The 19867-nt window shown below is 35.2% G+C and overlaps 1 protein-coding gene across 2 annotated transcripts in view; it reads left to right on the forward strand.

Moving 5' to 3' along the window:
- Gk1 (Glycerol kinase 1) overlaps window positions 1-19867 on the forward strand; it is a 127809-nt gene that overhangs the window by 76343 nt on the left and 31599 nt on the right. The window lies entirely within an intron of this gene.

Here is a 19867-nt window from a genome sequence, read left to right on the forward strand (position 1 = left end):
TTATAGAATATTTTTTCTTCCAATTACTTATTGTAAAGAAAACGTAATAACGTTTTTATTTTATCAGGATATACCTCTTAGTTTAAAAGTTATTACGTTTTCTTTGCAATCGGTAATCGGAAGAAAAAATATTCTATAAAAAAATAAAACCTCTTTTTCTAAAGGTCTAGTTTCATCTATTTTCGTATGTACACTTTATCGTGACTCACACTGTATATCTATATCTAAGTCAATAACTTATCATTTTACATAAGACTAAATCACGCCTCATTGTTGCTACACTAACAAATGGTTGATATTTTTACTGAAACATTTGCTATTACAGTAAATGTTAGTTATCATGAAGAAAATAAATCAAGATTAAAATATGATGCAAATTATACTTATAATGATCATGTAAACAACAATAGAATACAATTTTGTTAGAATCTTACGAAAATAGCCTTAAAATTAAACTGTTGATATCGCTAAGTAAAAAAGACATTATTTACAACGATTTACAAAAGTAATGTAGCTTTATTTAAGTAATTATTTTTATGATATATTACCATATTCTATTGTTATAACTTTGTTAGAGGAAATATATACGAGCATTGTAATAGTAAAATGAGTTATTTTTTCTTTCGTCCTATTTTCCAAAATACCAGATACAAAAAAAACTCCTCTTACTTCTTCGAGGTTTTTTTGCAGGTCCACACTTGACGCCTTATGATTTCGCAACGCCTGACTCTCCAAAAAGCGGTCATCTCTTGGTTCTGTGTATCGATTTCTTCCGAACCGGGTCTCCTTTTGACCGAACCGGTCTCTTGATACCGTTGCCAAGTCCTGTGGACAGTTGAACGACTCACATTTATCCGCTGAGACACGTAAGTTTGCAAACAACCTTCTTCAAGTAAGGCTATAATTTTACCGGCCCTTATCAGTCATATCAGAAAGTGGTACTTAATGTAAAAAATAAAACTGACTCCAAAAAACATGCACTAAAAAGTAGAAAAATGATTACTAATTACTTATTTAATTAGGACGAATTAATATTATACCATAATTGAAATCTGTCATGGTATTTTTTTAAAATTTAGGATCCAACCTAGTGCTTTAAGTAAGTATACTGTTGCCAAGGTTTGCTGCTGAAGCAGACTTCGACTCTGGTAAACCATGAAAGAGTCGTCCAAATATACGACTACCCTTCATTCCAGCTTCTATTAGCTTTTGAGCTATAAAATTATTATCATTGCGAAACATCTTGGTGCACATGCTATACCGAATGGAAGACATGTCATCTGGAATAATATTTTGCCTGAAAATCAATCTTAGGAAGCGTCGATGACTTTGAGCTACATTCACGTGAAAGTAAGCTTGTGACATGTCGATTTTTGTCAGCCAATCGCCTGGTTGAAGGAAGTTATCTCGAAGTGCGACACAAGATAACATTTCTTTACCGAAATATAATCGTTTAGGCATTTTAGATTTATGATTGATCCGCTAATAGAGAATATTAAGAACAATGGTGTGACAAAATTGGGACTTACCTGAGTTGGTTCGATTATGTTCGAATCGATCATTTTTTGCACTTATACAATTCGTTCTGGACTGGTCCCGCGGCACCGGCGGGCGACTACTAGAATCGCGCGGGCCGCGGTAATCGCAGCCTCGGCGGTTTTAGAAAACCGCCCGATCGGCGGGCGACCATTTTGTACCAGTGACTTAGCGCGCCGTGAATTCTTAGAATAACCGCGCATATAACCGCTCCCGTGAGTTTTGAAATAAAACCGCAATTCCACAACCGTGTGATAACTTAGTATTTTCGGCGTTATTAATTTCCAGTTTTTTTTGTATGAAGCAGAACAAAAAATAGTGGAAATCTCGAAATTGTGTGAAATTTTTCTGCGTTAATGTGGTAGCTAAAATGATTGCAAATCTCCTAATTAATTCCTCACTGACACCAGTTATCTCAGCAGTCACGTTTGCATTTGCAAAAAACCTTCTAGCCGTATTCCCGTCATTGGTGGAGCCATGACCTTGTTTGACAACATCAATCAGAAGTCCCATTCTATTTTTAAAAGCATCTTATATGTTTTTCTTTCTGCTTTTCATGATGCATTTGGTGTCTCCCTTTACAGTCCATGTCTTTATCATTAATCTGTAAGCTATATGCAGAATGCATTCCATCATTCGTATCCACATATTGCGTAATAATGATAATATAATCCGTATTTATAGAGATCTGGATCAGTCGGTTTTGATGCAACCAAGGGAACATTATTCATCTCAGTAGGAGTGGCTTTACAAAAGTCGCATCTTTGAAATGAAGTGTCACATAAAATTGATGTTGCTTTCCCGTCTATCATTGTCATTAATAAAGAGTGTGTAACTGTGTAATCTTTATTTCTCCAACTTCTGTTTCTACTAAATTAGCAATCTCTTCCTCAATAACAATTTTTTCCCGCAATATGGTAGTTTTGGTTTCTTTCACAAATTCAAAAAAGATTGGACGACACCAATACGATGAGTTTGATAACTTCTTTACCGCAAACTAATTTGATTGACACTAGCTTCCCATGAATATGCTTGAATCATCAGGTTGACTTCCTAAAGTTTCGTCGTCTGTTTGCATTTTTGCTTGTAATTAGCTTGCTTAGAAGCACCGTCAAATCCCCACTTACTGATGAGGGTTAATTCTTTACAATCACTATCTATGACGAGAGGCATCATTATTCTTCTTGAAGTTAAATCCAGTAGAGCTTGTAATTTAATTTTGGCTGAGGTTTCTGTCACGGTCTTTTGGTGGATAGCATTGCACTTGATAATAGGATGGAAATATATTGTAGCCTTTTTCGTTGAGACTTTTTTTAAACAATTGTATTGCTACTTGGTCTGCTTAAGAGATAAAAATAACCCTAAAGCCTCATCCGGAGAAAACGCAGGTTTGGTTTCTTTATCAGATATGCATCTTTTAACTTTTTTCAAATCTTGTGGATTCTTAAGTAAATGTTCTAATATTTCAGCAATCTCTTCATTCCCATCTGCTTTTAACTGGGCACAATATGCATATTTTATTTCGTCCGACGACAAATGGAAACTTTCTACTCGTCTTTTTTTCTGTTTAGGAGCTAATTCACAAAAAGGTTTTCTAGGGCTTTGTTCAGTGGAGACACCGATAGAAACTTTTGCTGGTGACACAAATTGAGTTGATGTACTGGGTACTGCGTGATCTTCATTACCTACTGCCTATCAAACATGTAATAAAGTCTGGCCATAATATGATGTTTGCTTGTAACCATTCGCTATTCTTAGTTTTGAAAACATCTTTACTATGAGCGCTTTGCCACGCTTTGCCATCTTCTTTTCAAATCATAACAAAATTTTGCACAAAACGATTTTAAGGTATTTCCGTGTTCATCACTTAATTCAAATAAAAGTTTGGACCTTACTGCGCTGTATAAACTATCACTATTTTTAATACTGCCACTGTTTTTTAAAGTAACGAAGAGATCAAGGTTTGTCACTAAATAACGAAACATTTTCACAAACTTCACAACACAAATAAATGATTAATAATAGTATGCAGGGGTAGTGCGTCTATTTTAGTGGGCACTGAGGTGGGTTTGAATGCAACTGTACATTCTGTACATTGTCGATGCACCAATCACGTTACGACCGTTTCAGCTCATAATGACAACTTCTCAAAATGACAACCGGGACGCAAAATGTCCACTTCTCGGAATGAAAACTTCTTAAAATGTCAACTTCGCTAAAAGACAACTTCTCATAATGTCTATTTTCTCACTATGACAAATTTAGATGCTTCAGTAAGTTATTTGTAATACCCTACTATCTTTAATCATCGATTACTAAACTAAAATGACTTGAATTTTCATACAATATTGAAATGGCTTTATCTCCAAGAATACCAGTTTAATAAAAAAAACTCAAAGAATAAAAACTATTTAAATATATGCCTAGATATAGATACCGAAAATATTTATACCTTAAGTCCAAACCTTGTAATCCCAGTCCACCGTGCGCCGCGGGCGCGGGTGAATATCGCGCCGTGAGTTCTTAGCCTAAATCGAAAATTTACATGGAGCTACCCTGAAAAAAATTTTTTTACAAGTTTTTATTCTACCACTTTGTCGGTGTGATTAATATACATACCTACGGACGGACAGACAGTCGGACATAACAAAACCTTGTCAGGACTACGGAACCCTAATGACAAACTTTTCATTAAAATTATCAGATGTTGCCTAACAACACGTATGTTGTCAAGGCTTACAACTTAAATAGTGACCTAAAGTATGATTCTTTAGAAATTTCCATAGATGTAAACAGACACTTGTGCACACAATTACACTATAATCAATCACTTAAGTTTTCTTAATATCATACACATTATTTCACAAGCTCATGAAACAAATTTTATTCTCACGATGATACAAATATGAAATCTAACATTGAAAACAAAATATTTTAACTAAATATTTGGATGATATGATGAAATTTGTGCTACATGTTAAAAACACGTGACACAAACAACTACATGTGAAATTCAATGCGGTAACAGTAATGGGCAATCTTGTGGTGTAAAAAAGGCCCTTCTGGACATGACCAAATTTTTTGAATTTCCTTTAATTTTATTCCGAAATGTTATGTGGCGCCAATGAAGGGATCAGATTGTATCAACCGGGCTTGTGCCCGATATTATAAATTTTAACAGGTATATTTATAACGTTCCCAGACAAACCATGCTGGTGGGTAATCCATGACCTTTTCTTATTATTTTTAAAAATATATGTGGACTTACTAATCTGTCCACCATTGGTGTCAATTCTTTAAGAGCATCTGGGATAGGGGGAAACTTTAATCCATTTACTATTGACAGTCGTGGTATTTGCCCTTGTCGTTTTCGCAAATCTGCAGCTCCTGGTTGGCCCATGTCATCAGGCTATACACACCCATACAATCCTGCCAATACCATTGAACTCATGTTATTAGCGGCCAAAACCAAGAAATTCTCTTCTGCGAATTCTTCGAACTTCTTCTAACGCCCTCCTAGCCGAGTGACGTTCACCAAATATTTTAACGCCATGTTTCCGCGAAACAACAAAAAAATAATTATCTATTTACTAAAATAACTGATAAATTAATTGTGTAAAGCCCATTCTGGGCCCGACAAAGCTGTAGTTTTCAGCAAAATCGCACTGAATGATTATCTCACCCTCCAATATCGACTCATTTAATAATTTAAAACACCGAGTTTGCTTATCTTCTATGTAGGCGTGACGTTTTAAGGCGTGACGTTTTAAGGCGTATAATCTTGAGCAAAGACTGTCGACAAATTCATCAGATGGAAGAACTTGAGTGGCGATTGTGAAACGGTCTCTGTACCAACTCATGTATTAAACTGCACATTAGTTCACTTGATTTACGTCAAATATATTTCTAAGTGCTCTCGAATTCTAAGGCCAGATAAAAGGCCAGGGCAACTGTGGCATTGTTCGTCCAGTGGACGATTTTCTTGACATTAAAGTCCAAACAGGTTCAAAGACGATGTATTAACAATAACAATATTTTTACTAATGCTATTTACACACACACGGGTACCCGATGGAAAACCCGAGCACACAACTCCCTGTAGTCTTCTTCCGTCATAATAAAATTTAAATAAAATATAAACGTTCTTCAAACAGTCTGTACAAGTACATAGTAGGTACACGCACACACAACTGCTTCGTTTTGTACTTCGGTTCGCGGCTGGCAGGCGCGTAGGCGTTATAAATGTTACAAACAACGAGACTGCTTCGCCAACCAGTAAGTGGTGTTAGTTTCCTTATATTTTTACAACAAAAGCTTAACTTAATTAGAACATCCATTAAAAAGTGCGAAAATTAAAATCCAATCAGAATCATCATGACAAGGGTATGGTCCAGCAAGCTCAGGACCATATCTGCCCTCAAAGAACTAAAGAAAGCAGTTCTTATTAATTATTAAAATATGCTTACTTCTGATATGCATGCTATCAAGACTTCCAAAGAGATACTTAGTTGGTAATACTTACTGTATTGGTGTCTCAGTAAAGTTGTGGTGCTTTACTGAGACTTCTAATGGACTACTTGAGATAATCCGAAGAATCACGCAAGCACTGTTTTGTTTCATTGGCCCACACTCATGCACGTTCACGAACACGACTTAATGGTTTATAATCCACCATTAATACACATTAGTAGTCGCCCAATCAAAAATTTTAGAAAATAAAACAAAACCGCTAACGTGACGCTTCACATTCCCGCCAAGAAGTCCATACGTCGTGTACTTTTTAAAATATAAAAACGTTTGTACAAACGAGCATTATTAAATAAATAATAAATAAATAAATAACTTTATTTCAGTACCAAAGTTTCTTATAACTAAAAACAAAGGTTGACTCATTCTTTTAAGTGCATTAGCACCTGTGTCAGAAGGAGCCACTCTTCCGTAACTACAAAATGATTGCTACTAACAATTGATACATGTTAAAGTTTAATACATGAAAAGAGAAACAGTAGTGAATCCGCAGTAATTATCCACACTTATTATTATAGTTTACCTGCAGAACTGTTGGTACTAAAGGGGAATTAATAGTTTGCTGCTAAGTTAAAACTGAATTTTTGCAACTGAAAAGTTTCAGTAGTTCGGTCAACCGGACTAACAACCGATCTACTGCTAATACAGGGTAAAGCCATATTTATTTGTCTTATTTAATGAATAAGCGAAGCCAGCTCTCAATAGGTTAATTCTTGGTTCCATTTTTAACCCTGCATATTGTGTGACGTAGCGCCATCTGTGGACAGCTTGGCATATGACATGACAAAGCTTGCTTTGGTTCTGGTATGAAATGGTTGCTTTTATCATTGCTCAACTTTAGCATAATGTTTAGTATACATTTGGAAGATGGCGCTGACTTCTCCCATTCACAATATGTAAGGTAATCTTTTGTATGAGATGTGCTGAAACATTAGCCGCAGAAATATTAAGAAATACTAATGAAAAGATAATACCTACTTATTCCGTCATCTTTAAATAATTGTGTTTCAGATAGGTTTAAAAATCGCATCTCAATTAGTAAAGGGATGACTAAAAATTTATCAAGCGCCTACGCATTTATTAAAAAAACCATGACACGGTATTTGCATTAAAAATATATTTTCGTGTAAAAACCTTATGTTTAAATACGGCTACTTACATACACTTGCTCGAAGACATAAGCGCGAATGTGTTTCGCGTTCTAATTTATGTCTTTCGCATGAATACAATGTGTCCGGGCTTGTAGTGATCAAACTTTAAGGGCGTAATCTATGGACAATTTTATCGATGAAAATACTTAAAATTTGGGGGCTTAACCCATTTCTCGCAAAATTACGAAGATAAAAGATTTCTTCCTTCAAAACCAAGTGAAAACGTGGGTAACTTAACACTAATAAGCAAATATTTTATATCATGCGATAGCCAATAAAATTATGTATTAGTAGAAGTAGAAAACGGACCCAAGTTTCATACATTTTAAGGGAGTAAGAATGGATTTAATTAGAAAAAAAACGACTTTGTTCACTTCTTTTTCAGTTATTTTCCAACACAAGAAAAACCAGGTCTTTAAAGTATGTTTTATTTGCATTGTGTTATTAGTATTTGGGCTATTCTACAAAACGAATGTAAAATTAGTCTACGCTACGTCTATTAGTTTCGACATTATTGTTGAACAAATATACCCCTTACCCCAGCGTTTCCATAGAGCTGTTAGCATGCGAAAATGCACTGCCTGAAAGAATCACACAACCCATTCCGACTACATGACTAACCCTTTGGACATAAGGGTTTACATTTTTTATATCTATCTTAAAAGACAATGCCGGAAATTGGCGTCTTTTTTTTTCGCGCGGCCATCGACCAAACTTTGTTTTTTGATTACAAAATAGTGTAATAAACCAAACTTGCTATGACATGTATACCTCTAAACTCAGTCTGAACTGAGTTAGGTACGAGCATTAGAAGTTTGATGATTTTCATACTAGATTTGCTTTTTGTGCGCAAATTTTGTAAGAAATTGCAACAAAATATTGCGCTATTTTTTTATTGCGATGATTCTGCTCTATACTGATGTCTGGAGCCTTTAATGGATGGTATTGTTTGTTTACACATACAATCTCACTATTTTGTTGCAATTTCTTACAAAACTTTGCGCGCAAAAAGCAAATCTAGTATGAAAATCATCAAACTTCTAATGCTCGTAACTCAGTTCAGACTGAGTTTAGGGGTATACATGCCATAGTAAGTTTGGTTTATTACACTATTTTGTAATCAAAAAACAAAGTTTGGTCGATGGCCGCGCGAAAAAAAAAAAGACGCCACTTTCCATACACAATCTGGCATTGCCATTTGTTTATTGGCAATTCGACAAGATTGTGTGGTATTTTGTTAAATATGGTAACACATTTCCCCATGAATGAACTACCTATTTTATGCAACCTAAAAGATGGAACAGCAAGTTTATTCTTATGTCTCGTGTTAAATGAGTGGACGTCGCTTTTTTTAGTAAATAAATGTATATGTTTACGGACATACATAATGTTATCAAATATGTATTGCGAAGCCACAGTCAATATATTGATTTCTTTAAAAACTTCTCTAAGCGAGTCACGTGGTTTAAGACCGTATATTGCCCGAACAGCTCTTTTCTGTAAAATGAAAATTGATTCTATGTCTGCTGCTGAGCCCCACAGTAAAAGACCATAAGACATAATACTATGAAAATAACTAAAATATACAAGCCTTGCTGTTTCAACATCAGTCAAGTTTCTGATCTTTCTCACCGCAAAGGCAGCTGAACTAAGTCTTGGCGTAATCTATGGACAATTTTATCGATGAAAATACTTCAAATTTGGGGCCTGACCCATTTCTCGAAAAATTACATCGATTTAAGTTTTTAATTTTTAGTTTACACCTCTTCTTTAAAAAAAAAGTGAAAGCGTGGGTAGCTTAACATTAATAGGCAAATATTTTATATCATGCGATAGCCAATAAAATTATCTATTAGTAGAAGAAGAAAGCAGACACAAGTTTCATACATTTTATGGGAGTAAGAATGGATTTAATTAGAAAAATACATTACTTTTTTCACTTCTTTTTCAGTTATTTTCCAACACAAGAAAAACCAGGTCGTTAAGGTATGTTTTATTTGCATTGTATTTTTAGTATTTGAGCTATTCTACAAAACGAATGTAAAGGAATGAAGTGAAATTTGGCGAAAAGTAATTTGGCCAAACGGAAGGATACCAGATTTATCCCTTACCAACTAACAAGCGAAGTGCTTGTAAAAATGGTACGCATATCTTTTTTGCGACAAGGTTTTGTAGAGTATTATACCATTTTGGAATCTTGGATAGTAGCGTCAACTTTGTAAAAAACTTGCCGCAGTAGTGTTCATACTTTTTTTTTACAAAACGATGAGTCAAAGTGGAGTGAAAGTAAAAATCTTTCAAAATTTTAAGGATATAACATATTTCGATTAACTTTTGTGTAAAAACTGCAAGGATTCTGGGGGTTTTAAGTGATGGGGTGAACAGCAGCACTACTTAAGTTGCCGATATAAACAGAAAAACAGGAATATTTGAAAAATTGTGGTCGTGGTAATGTAAAATATCATAAGGGGTGTCAATTTTCGTCGAATTTCATAATTTATTGTGTAAGTTAAAAAGTAATTGAGATAGATTTTTTCCTTATTTTTCCTAAAGTAGTCATGACTATGTCCATCCTGTGGCGTCGGCTTATCCTTGAATTTTGGGACACGTTGTATATTTTTTTCATAAAACAAAGCACACGTAGCATTATAATGATTGTATTGTTGATTAAGTAGGTAATTTTATGACGTCTGATTAATCCTAACCTATAATTCCCATTAGCATTCAAGATTTAGGCGGTAACTTATGCAAATTAAATTGTAGCCGGCTCAAAACGAAATTATTTCACCACGGATAATATGTATTAAGAGAGAAATAGCCAAACATGGATTTTTTGTTAAACTGACCAAAAACCTTAACCCCCACTGCGAATCTCGAGCCTTGAAGCCGGAACCTCTGGGTCTGAGAAAGGTGGTCCTGCCACTACTTTGAAGATATAACATATCAATCAATACGGATCAATTAAATTATTCTTTCATGGTGAATCGAGAATAGACGTAAAAACGGGTAAACATTCAGAATTTCTGTAAATTAAGAAATACTAGTTGCAAGAAATTTATTTCAATATATCAAATAAAACGACGATTAAAGATAAAATTACAGAGCCAAATGTGACTCTGCATAAATTTGGCACTGTCACCCTTTTTCCTCACCCTTTTGGTGTCAAAATTAAAAACTTAACTGCTCGGATCTGCTTTTTAAAATGAACAGAAGCGCGTTGTCGAGGCAATTAGAAACAGACTACAAAATATTAAAAGTTCCCCTTGCAGTAGAAACGTCCGCAGCAACGTTATGCCATTCGTCACGAGTACGACCGATTCTCTGACAATAATCATACGCACGCTTCATGACGCACTTTGAATTATGTTTAATGGAATGCAATTGGCATTAAATACAGAATAATCTTCTATTTTACATCGTCAAATCACCAATCTCGACTCAGACTTAAGTACCTACAACTTTTACTAGGTAAAGAACACCAAGTACTTAGCTATGACGTATAATATACGAAAGGTAAAAATATCTTACACAAATGATGAAATGATTCAATTAAGTTTTGTGATAGGTAGGTACTTAAAATTGCCCTTATTCTTTTTAGTCACAATAAGTATCCGTTGTTAAACCTTTTCCACTCAACTATCTGGGGGCACGGCAGTGCCCCCACCAAGTCGAGCAAAAAAGCGGCACGGCCGTACCATCCTTTTCTCGAAGCAATTCAGGCCATTTTCGACAGCCTGTAACTTCGTTGTGGATAAAACTAGAAGGCTGAATTTTCATTAGCTATGCAGACATTGTAAAGACACGGTATATTTAAAATTTCATTCAATTTGAACCAGTAGTTTAAGAATTATAACGGGTCAAAGTTACTTAATTTTGTCACTCACTGACTCACTGACTCACCGATCATCAAAATTCTAAGGCACTTCTAGCAGACCTAGAAGCTTCAAATTTGGAATATAAGTAGTGTTTGGTGTATGAATCAAGGAAAAACTAAAATATTTGGGGGCACGGTAGTGCAACCGCCAAGTCGAGTAAAATTTTTCAATTTCGGTCCAGTTTTCTAGATACATAACTGCTGTCTACAAAATACAAAAAGAAATGAGATCCCATCAAAAACAATACTTGTCAAAAAAACCAAGTCTCGCAACTCAGTTGTTCTACGGTAAAAAGTTGTGAGATCCATGTAATACCAAGTCCAGGCCAGGAAATCTTTAACGAAAACACGTGTAAATTAAATTATTTAGTGCAATGGCCAAGTCAATAATTTACGTAAAACGTTAAAGATTAAGTCACCCTAATTTCAAGTTTAAGTTAGTTTTGTATTGATTTGTTTTTCTTTTTTTTGTCAATACAGTTGTCAGAGTATTCTCACTCTGTCAGTTTTTATTATCCCTAAAATCCCTAGTTTCCCGTCCAAATCATAAGTTATCCTGCACACTTATGTATTGGTATAAGTATATGATAGATATCAAGTAGTTTCACAGTCATAAGTTTTGGAGAATTCTTTCGTATAGTAACTTCAACGTGTTGTAGTTGATTTATTTTTACATTTTTACACATAAAACAGAGCCAGTAAAAGAAACTCATTAGTTAGCAAAGAGGGACCAAGCAAAGCAACACTCGTAAAAATGAAAAAGGGAGAGAGGAGATTTCACAAAGCCCAGACCAATTTGGATTCAATGAGCCGCGAATCGGTAATACTTACTAAACGCTCCAAGAGGGCTTAGTTAGATGTCTATTATACCTATGCCTATGCATGTCAATTGTTTAAATAAAGGGTCAGCATCAGCATGTTATACTTACGATTTTGAACTTTAACACACTGACTTAAATATTGAGAAAACTATAAATGACTTTAGGGTAATTCAGTGCGAGTCTTGATAAAGTGCACATTTGAAAATAGGTGAAACTAAACCTTTTTTTATCGACGAAAAAAAGATTAAAAAATCTGCGCTGCGTATTTTTTTAATTTTTTTTAGATTTTTTTTTCTTTCAATTACTTAGATATTGTAAAGAAAACGCTATAACTTTTAAACTAAGAGGTAGGTATATCCTGATTAAATAAAAACAGTAATAAAGCTAAATAACAAGTAATACTAAAAGAATACATAAAATACCCAGAAAATGGCAACAAATAATGAAAGTATGTTACATTTTGAGAGAAATCTGCATTTTATTTCGTGTTAATATAATAACCGCCTCTGTGGTCTAGTGGTAAGACCACCTGCTTCAGATGCAGAGGTCCCGGGTTCGATTCCCAGTGGGGGCAGATTTTTCTGTTCGGTTTGGTTGGTGGTAGGGCTTGTTCTAAGTCCGCCTGGCTAGCTACCACCATCTTAGCTAAATATGTCGCCATAACAACAATGTTAACAGCATTGTTGTGTTCCGGCAGTTAGATAGAGGTAAGATAGCCAGTTCCTCCGTGGTTGAGGATTCCGGGTGAAGCTCGCTTCCACCTTCGGCCTGATCGTCACTTACCATCAGGTAAGATACAGGCCAAGAGCTTCCTCGTTGTGGATAAAAAAATAAATAAAAAAAAGTGTTTTTTTTTGGTTATTTGATAAATTTCTCCAAATAATACCCTCATAACAGGTGGTTTTTATTACTTTTTGTTATTATCTATCGTATTACCTTCGTAAAACCAAAAATCTCATGACTCTATCCCTATCACAACGTTTGCAATGAGCGTTTATAACACCTTAAGGTAGTTTAAAAATTAGCTTTTAATCATTTGAACACTAAACCTTCTATTAGGCAAACAATTAGCAGTGTCCACAAAATGACGCCCGTATTCACAAACATTACTATAAGGTCTCACAGGGCGCTTGAACGCACAGGATGCCTCACGAATGATTTTCCGCTTCACATACCTAAGCAAGTATCGTTTGTGAATTCATAAAGATTCGGTGTTAGACTCATAAAGATTTTCCTCCAAAGAATTTTTTTTTTTAAATAGGAAGGTCATCTATGTGTCGAGACCTTTCAAGTGAGTCACGAATCTCTTCAGTAAATTACAGTAAACTATTTGTAGTTTAGTACTAGCAGAAGATACAGACAGTCAATGGACTAGCGACTAACCATCCTGACTTTCGAGTTTTGCAACACATTTTTGTTAACACAAGATTAATAATTTTGTTTTTAATAATTTTCCAATAAACATCAGCCCCTAATAAAATGACCACTTCTGCTGGTAAGTAAAACTAGATCAGCAAGTTAAATATTGTGTGGCAGTTTGTCGGAGACAGTGTGAGGTGTGTGATGTATGATGGACTGATGTCTGGCAGGTCTTGGTACTGGAAAACACCGAAACTTGCAGTTATCAAAATAATATACAGCCTTGGCNTTCAAGACAACATTTTAACACCGACTCCACGAAAGATCGAAAGATTGCGAACAACAATGTTGCCATTGGTAAAAAATATAAAAAATTAAAAATATTTTATGTTGCTTACAACACAGTTGCAAATTGTCACCATTGACCTCAGAGTTTGGCAATGAATGACATGTGTTGAGATCAAAAGAATTAACAAGTGATTTTGTCTTTAGACAATAACTTTCAGTCTACAACTAACATTGTTTATACCACATTATGTTCATTGGATTAGTCCCATTCGATGAATTAAATTGGTTGTTACACATGAAGATTGGCAACCTAAGTCAAATAAAGTACGAGAAGTGTACCTACCAGCGCACACTGGTTCAAGAAATGATAAAAATGGAATTAGCGATTTATTCACTTTTTTCGATGGTATCATGTGTAGAATGTCATAAAAAACGTTTTATTTAAGTTATATTTTTCTGAGAAATGCGTAGTTTTTGCTATATTACATGTTTTGTGTTTTATTTGTATGAAACGTTTTCTTCACGAGGCTCTTATTCAAAATGTTAAAGTTTGTTAGATATGACTACTTGTAGGTTTTAAAGAGTCATACTAATAGAATCTAATACAGTAACAACTTTGTCCTAATAGGAGCACTATCGGAAGAAGCTACAGAATCGCGGAATAAAGATTTTAGAAAGATCAGAGAGAACCATACGCGTAAATTTAACCGAAAAGTGACCAATCGTGATATTTTAAATAATTTACTTAGTTGTTCGGATCCTTTTTTGTCAACAATAAGACCAAAAATGAGTGTGAGTCAAAATCTCCTCTTCCTAATGAAGTTAAAAATTTACCAGCTTCAAATAATGATGAAACTTTTGAATTTATAGATGTTGATGATGATGTTGAATAATAAATGATTAAGATTGGAATGATTGTTAGCTTCTTTTTATTTTAGAAAATCAATAAATTATCATAAAGTTACCTTATATCCATATATTTTGTTCACTTTTTCGTACCTTAGAAAATATCACTTATATTCTAAACGGGGACGCACTGGGACAAAGTTGTTACTGTATTAGCTTCTATTAGTATGACTCTTTAAAACCTACAAGTAGTCATATCTAACAAACTTTAACATTTTGAATAAGAGCCTCGTGAAGAAAACGTTTCATACAAATAAAACACAAAACATGTAATATAGCAAAAACTACGCATTTCTCAGAAAAATATAACTTAAATAAAACGTTTTTTATGACATTCTACACATGATACCATCGAAAAAAGTGAATAAATCGCTAATTCCATTTTTATCATTTCTTGAACCAGTGTACCTACTTACAATGTGTTTAAGAAAACCTTATCCGTACTATCCGTAGACACTGCAGATAATGACACCGGTAAAGACATAGAAGAAACTGTAGATTCACTTGTGGATTGTGTTGTAATTTATTGTGTTATTGTGTGTTATGTTTTTTCTTGCATGTTCAATAACCCTTGAGTTGACACATAACATTTTTTGCATAAACAGTAATTCGTTCATCAACACTCTTAATATGAAGTTTAAACTTTGGACACTCATAAAGGCTATCATTTGGCGGTAAGATTTAATCAGTTCCTTTTTAATATTACTTAGAAAAATTCCAAAAGACAATTACAAATTTAAAACATAATAATTCACCCAAAATACCTCTACCTTAACTATGCAAATTTTTTAATTTTAATTATGTTTAAAAAAGCAACAAACTTACCCAAGTATCCCGACCCTAGAATAATAAGGCGTAATTAGGTCGTATTAAAGCAGGCAGGCCATGCGAAAGATAAACAAAATGTTTGAACGGTCGATCAAGAGCCCTGCGTTTGGCGGGCTAATGGAAAATGATAATGCAATGTGATCGCGCACTCCACGCACTGTGACTGTGTACATTCGCCTTTAATGTCGTATGATTAAACATGAACCAAGGACTTTATCAAATTTTGGCACGCGTTTGCTCGGGGATGGGGCGATAGGTGTTTGCAGACCGCGCATGCATCGGCTGCTCTCAGATAGAGCCGTCAATACGTCGAGTATGCGACAACTCTGAGTGATTGCTCAGCAAACACGGAATGATCAATTTTTAGATGGCCTTCATACTAAGATTTCAGCCCTCAAATGTGTTTCAGGCCTTCCAGAATATATCATACTTGTTCATAATGTACAACGCCAGTGTCTGATGATTTCCATCGTGGGCAATTTGACTTTTTCAAGTTATTTCAAATTTAGATTGAGATGCGAATTTTACACTGAAAAAAAAACGTTCAAATACATTACACTGCACAACAGCATTTCTGATGATTGGGTTATGTTACATGATATTAGTCCAATTTTTAATGACGATTTCAAATCTGTGATTGAAATATCTGTATCAGCTCTGGTTAAAAAAATATGACACTTGGGTCTTTTTGTAAAAAAACACTCTTTTTTTAGAGATGATCCTATTTTATGAAGTTGTTAAGTTGAAAAAACTTTCTTTTATTTGACTTCCTTGCTGATGCTGAAGGCAGACAGCTTTTCTGAATGATTGAACAGCAGTCAGCCATCATGTGTGCATTCCAGTGGCCCTGATAGCGTCCCTCTATCGTACGAGGGCCCTGGTGGATTTGCTCGCCATGTTCTTCACTTAGATCCTTAAGAGTTGTGATAAAATTGTTCAGGTGATTGCGAAGAGAGTGTAATTCGATGATTATATTACATCCAACCAAAAAACATGTTTGTAAGTGACTCATACGTTGTTAGATGTGTAAGAATAGTAAGATTTTTTCGGATTTTCCAAAAAAATAAAAATAAAATGCCAAATAACTCATCTATGTCTTTTCGGAAGACATGAAGATCCTAAATCTCTAAAAGGATCGTTTAAACCATCTTGGCTACATGGTTTTGAAAATTTCGGGTCACATTCAAAGTCTCTACCACACTGACAGTTTTCGCCTCAAAATCCTCATGTGAAGTATTAACAAGAGGTACAGGTGACTTCTTAGGGTTGAAAAGACGTCTACATGCCAAACGTATGCAAGGAATTACCATTTAGTTCAATATTTTTTGGTTAATACCATTTTTATTCAAAAATAAAAATAACAGTCGTCGCGATGGTTCAAGGGTTCCTTTCAGATCATAGCGGTTTTGTACCTAAATCTACACATATTCTTATTTGTTTATAAACGTAAAAACTCAACGCATCTTTTCCACGCCTTTTGCGGAATTCAAGGCTTATCTTTCATTTCCACTGGGTCCCCAAACTAATTTTTGTAAGCCAATTTTACGAACTTTGTCACATTTAAACGGATTATTTAAACATATCCTCTCCGCAAATGAAACAAAATTGATTTAGATCATTCACACAAACACTTCTTAATGCTACCATATTAAATTATACAAAGAAAACATAGTATTTTTTGAACTGTCTGCGAATTAAGACTGAAATTTAGCAATTTTTGAGTGAAAGCTATAACACGTAAACAAGAGCTGCTACGAAAAAATGGACGGCAGATTCAGAATCAGCGACGTCCAATTAGTAAACATCATGTAATGAAAGTCAATCATCAGCCAAAAGTTGCAATTTTGTTGTGCAGTGTTATTATTATTAGTATTAGGCGTTCATGTAAAGCATTTAATATAACTTAACCAAAAAGTTTCAGTAAGGAAGTAACTTACCCTAATGAAAATCAAAAATAAGAATTAGATATAGGTGGATAGTTCCGATGTTCATTAATGATTAACTTTGTGCGATATTGCTGAGTTGGTCAACCACACCTTAGAACGTTCAGTAGATTATGCACCGAGAGCTTCAACACATCAAGGCAGTGTCACACGTTGCACCGCTTTGGGAGCAGGGGAGCGTGAACCGAGCTGGATATTACGGATATAGCCGCCGATCCATGAACACATCTGTCTCGGATATGACAAATTACGGACATACCTTACAATATAATAATGTTGAAGTGGTTCAAGGGAGACGGTTTATTAAAAGGTATTTATTTTCTAGTCTTAAAAAATCTTATTCATAAATTGATTCTGATTATAAAGTATGTAACTCTATTCAAGTAAAATTATGACTACTTATGACTTTTAAGCGATGCGACTGCTTGTCGATAGCGAATTCTAATCACACCCAAAAATTCGTTGTGCAAATAACAAACCGATGCAAGACTTAAGGTTTTAGCTTTGCATTCAATCGGGAAATGCCACAGAAATAATATCTACCTATTGTTTATTCTGGGCAAGACGCCCGTGCCGATAGTCGACCACAAACAAGCAACTGATAACTGAAATCGTTTATCGATCTATGGATCTTCGCATTCCCCTAGATAATGTTATGTAGGTAATTATTGTAAATTGGTAATACAGTATGAAGATCTAGAAAAAATCTTGTTATTAATTTTAGCTATAATTCCTAATAGATGGAGGCAAAATCCAATATTTTAATGTTTTAATGTCAGTTGCTTCTCAGATTTGAATTGACAAAATTATGTATAAAATTACATAGATATGAACCCACTGTGCGATCCTTCCAGTAAGTAGCATAGAAAAATCCTTCGCAGTTTCGTCTTAATGTCAGCTTAACGCAAGATTGAATGAATAATTAAGACAGGACATCTTTCTTTACATTTGTTCTCATTAAGGCGAACGTTTTGCACAGCTCAGATGCGTTCTTAGTTGAATGTTTGGACTCACGGGCCGCACAAGATGCGGCGGGACCCTCCGCCATCCGTCAGCCTGTCGGGCGAACGAAGCTACACGGCTCTGCACTTAACTTCACGCCAACCATACATGTGTCTACGGCTACGAGGGCCTAACTTGCTACTTGTTAATAGTTATGAAGGGAGTGGACATCCCACGGGCGCACAATTATGAGCTCCGCGGTGACAGATAGCGGTCATTTGATACTAAGTACTGTCAGATGACAAACCAAATTGTATGTCCCGATTTGGAGATCGTTAATAATATTGTGCATTGTTAACAATAATTGTGAAATATTGAGAACATTTCCACTTGAGGATATGTAATATTGTTTCATCAAATATAATTTAGGAACATACAAGTACATTGTAAGTATTAATACAATGATGTGTGATAACAAAACAGAAAGGAATCAACAAGGATTACATTATGTGCGATAGTGCGATGTATGTACAAACGTAAATCCAGTGCCATAATCACTAATCATCATGAAGACTAACTATGTAATCCACTTATCAGGCACAGCAACAAATCGGGCCTATGACTGAGCTGTGTTTACAGAGTGTCGGGCTGGAGTGGCAGCAATATGTATAAAGATGATCGGTCGACACGTCGCCTCATGTATAATGTGCATACAAATTTAAGTGGGTGCGGGTGGGTAGTCGCAGACTGACGACTCGTAGCACGTCCTTATGATAAGAGCAAGAAGAGGAGGGTTCAGGCGACATGTGTCTGATGTGTCCGCCCAACGTCGCGACTACCCCCTCCCCCCATCGTGTACACGTGTAAGTGAACACTGACGCTTGCTACGCTCTTCTACGAGCACTACGAATTCGGCCGCGTTCAAACTTTGTTCCGCTCCAAATTTACATGAGGAGAGATTTTTGTATTCGCTGTAGGCGAACTCCTGTTTTCGCCGTGCGATGACACAAGAAAATTATTGTAGGGAAGCCTTCGACACTTCTTATTTCACTTCTCTAAGAATACTTAGTATAATCACAGTATAATCCTTAGTCTGAAACAAAATGTTTATGCACAACAAGCCAATATGTTTTCAGACTGTTAATCAGTATAATGTAAAAAAGATCCCAATTTTGGCTTAATTCTAGAGATGGATAAGATGGATACCTATTGTCTGCTTTGATTATTTGATATTAGCGGGAATTAGAGTTCGTTTTACAATCATTCGACTTCCATAGGTAGCTATCGAACAGCGACACAATGCAAATTACAAGCGGAGGGTAATCCAAAATACTGTAGACAGTTGCATTAAATAGATAAACTGTAGGTACTCCACAAACTTGAGCAGCCCCGTAGTAACAGCGGTGGGTAAGCTGTGCGTGTTTATTAAGCCTCGTTTCCAAAATGTCTCAGCATGGCCCTTACAAATCATTCTGGTTCAACGTAGGGTTGCCTATGTAATAATAATGCTTTTAGTACATTGAATATTGCGTTGTTCGCTGCGAAGCCTACACGAGTGTTTATATTAACATACAAAGTTTAGATGCTCTCGGTTCGAAAGGAACCACCCTTTTAAGGGTGGTGTTATTAGTATAAGCAAAAGACATAAAGTTCCCCCTCCCGAGTCAAACGTGGTGTGCATACAATGGAGTT

The sequence above is a fragment of the Ostrinia furnacalis genome, unplaced genomic scaffold (assembly GCF_004193835.3).
Source record: "Ostrinia furnacalis isolate ACB-3 unplaced genomic scaffold, ASM419383v2 OfSCF6657, whole genome shotgun sequence".
NCBI lineage: Eukaryota > Metazoa > Arthropoda > Insecta > Lepidoptera > Crambidae > Ostrinia > Ostrinia furnacalis.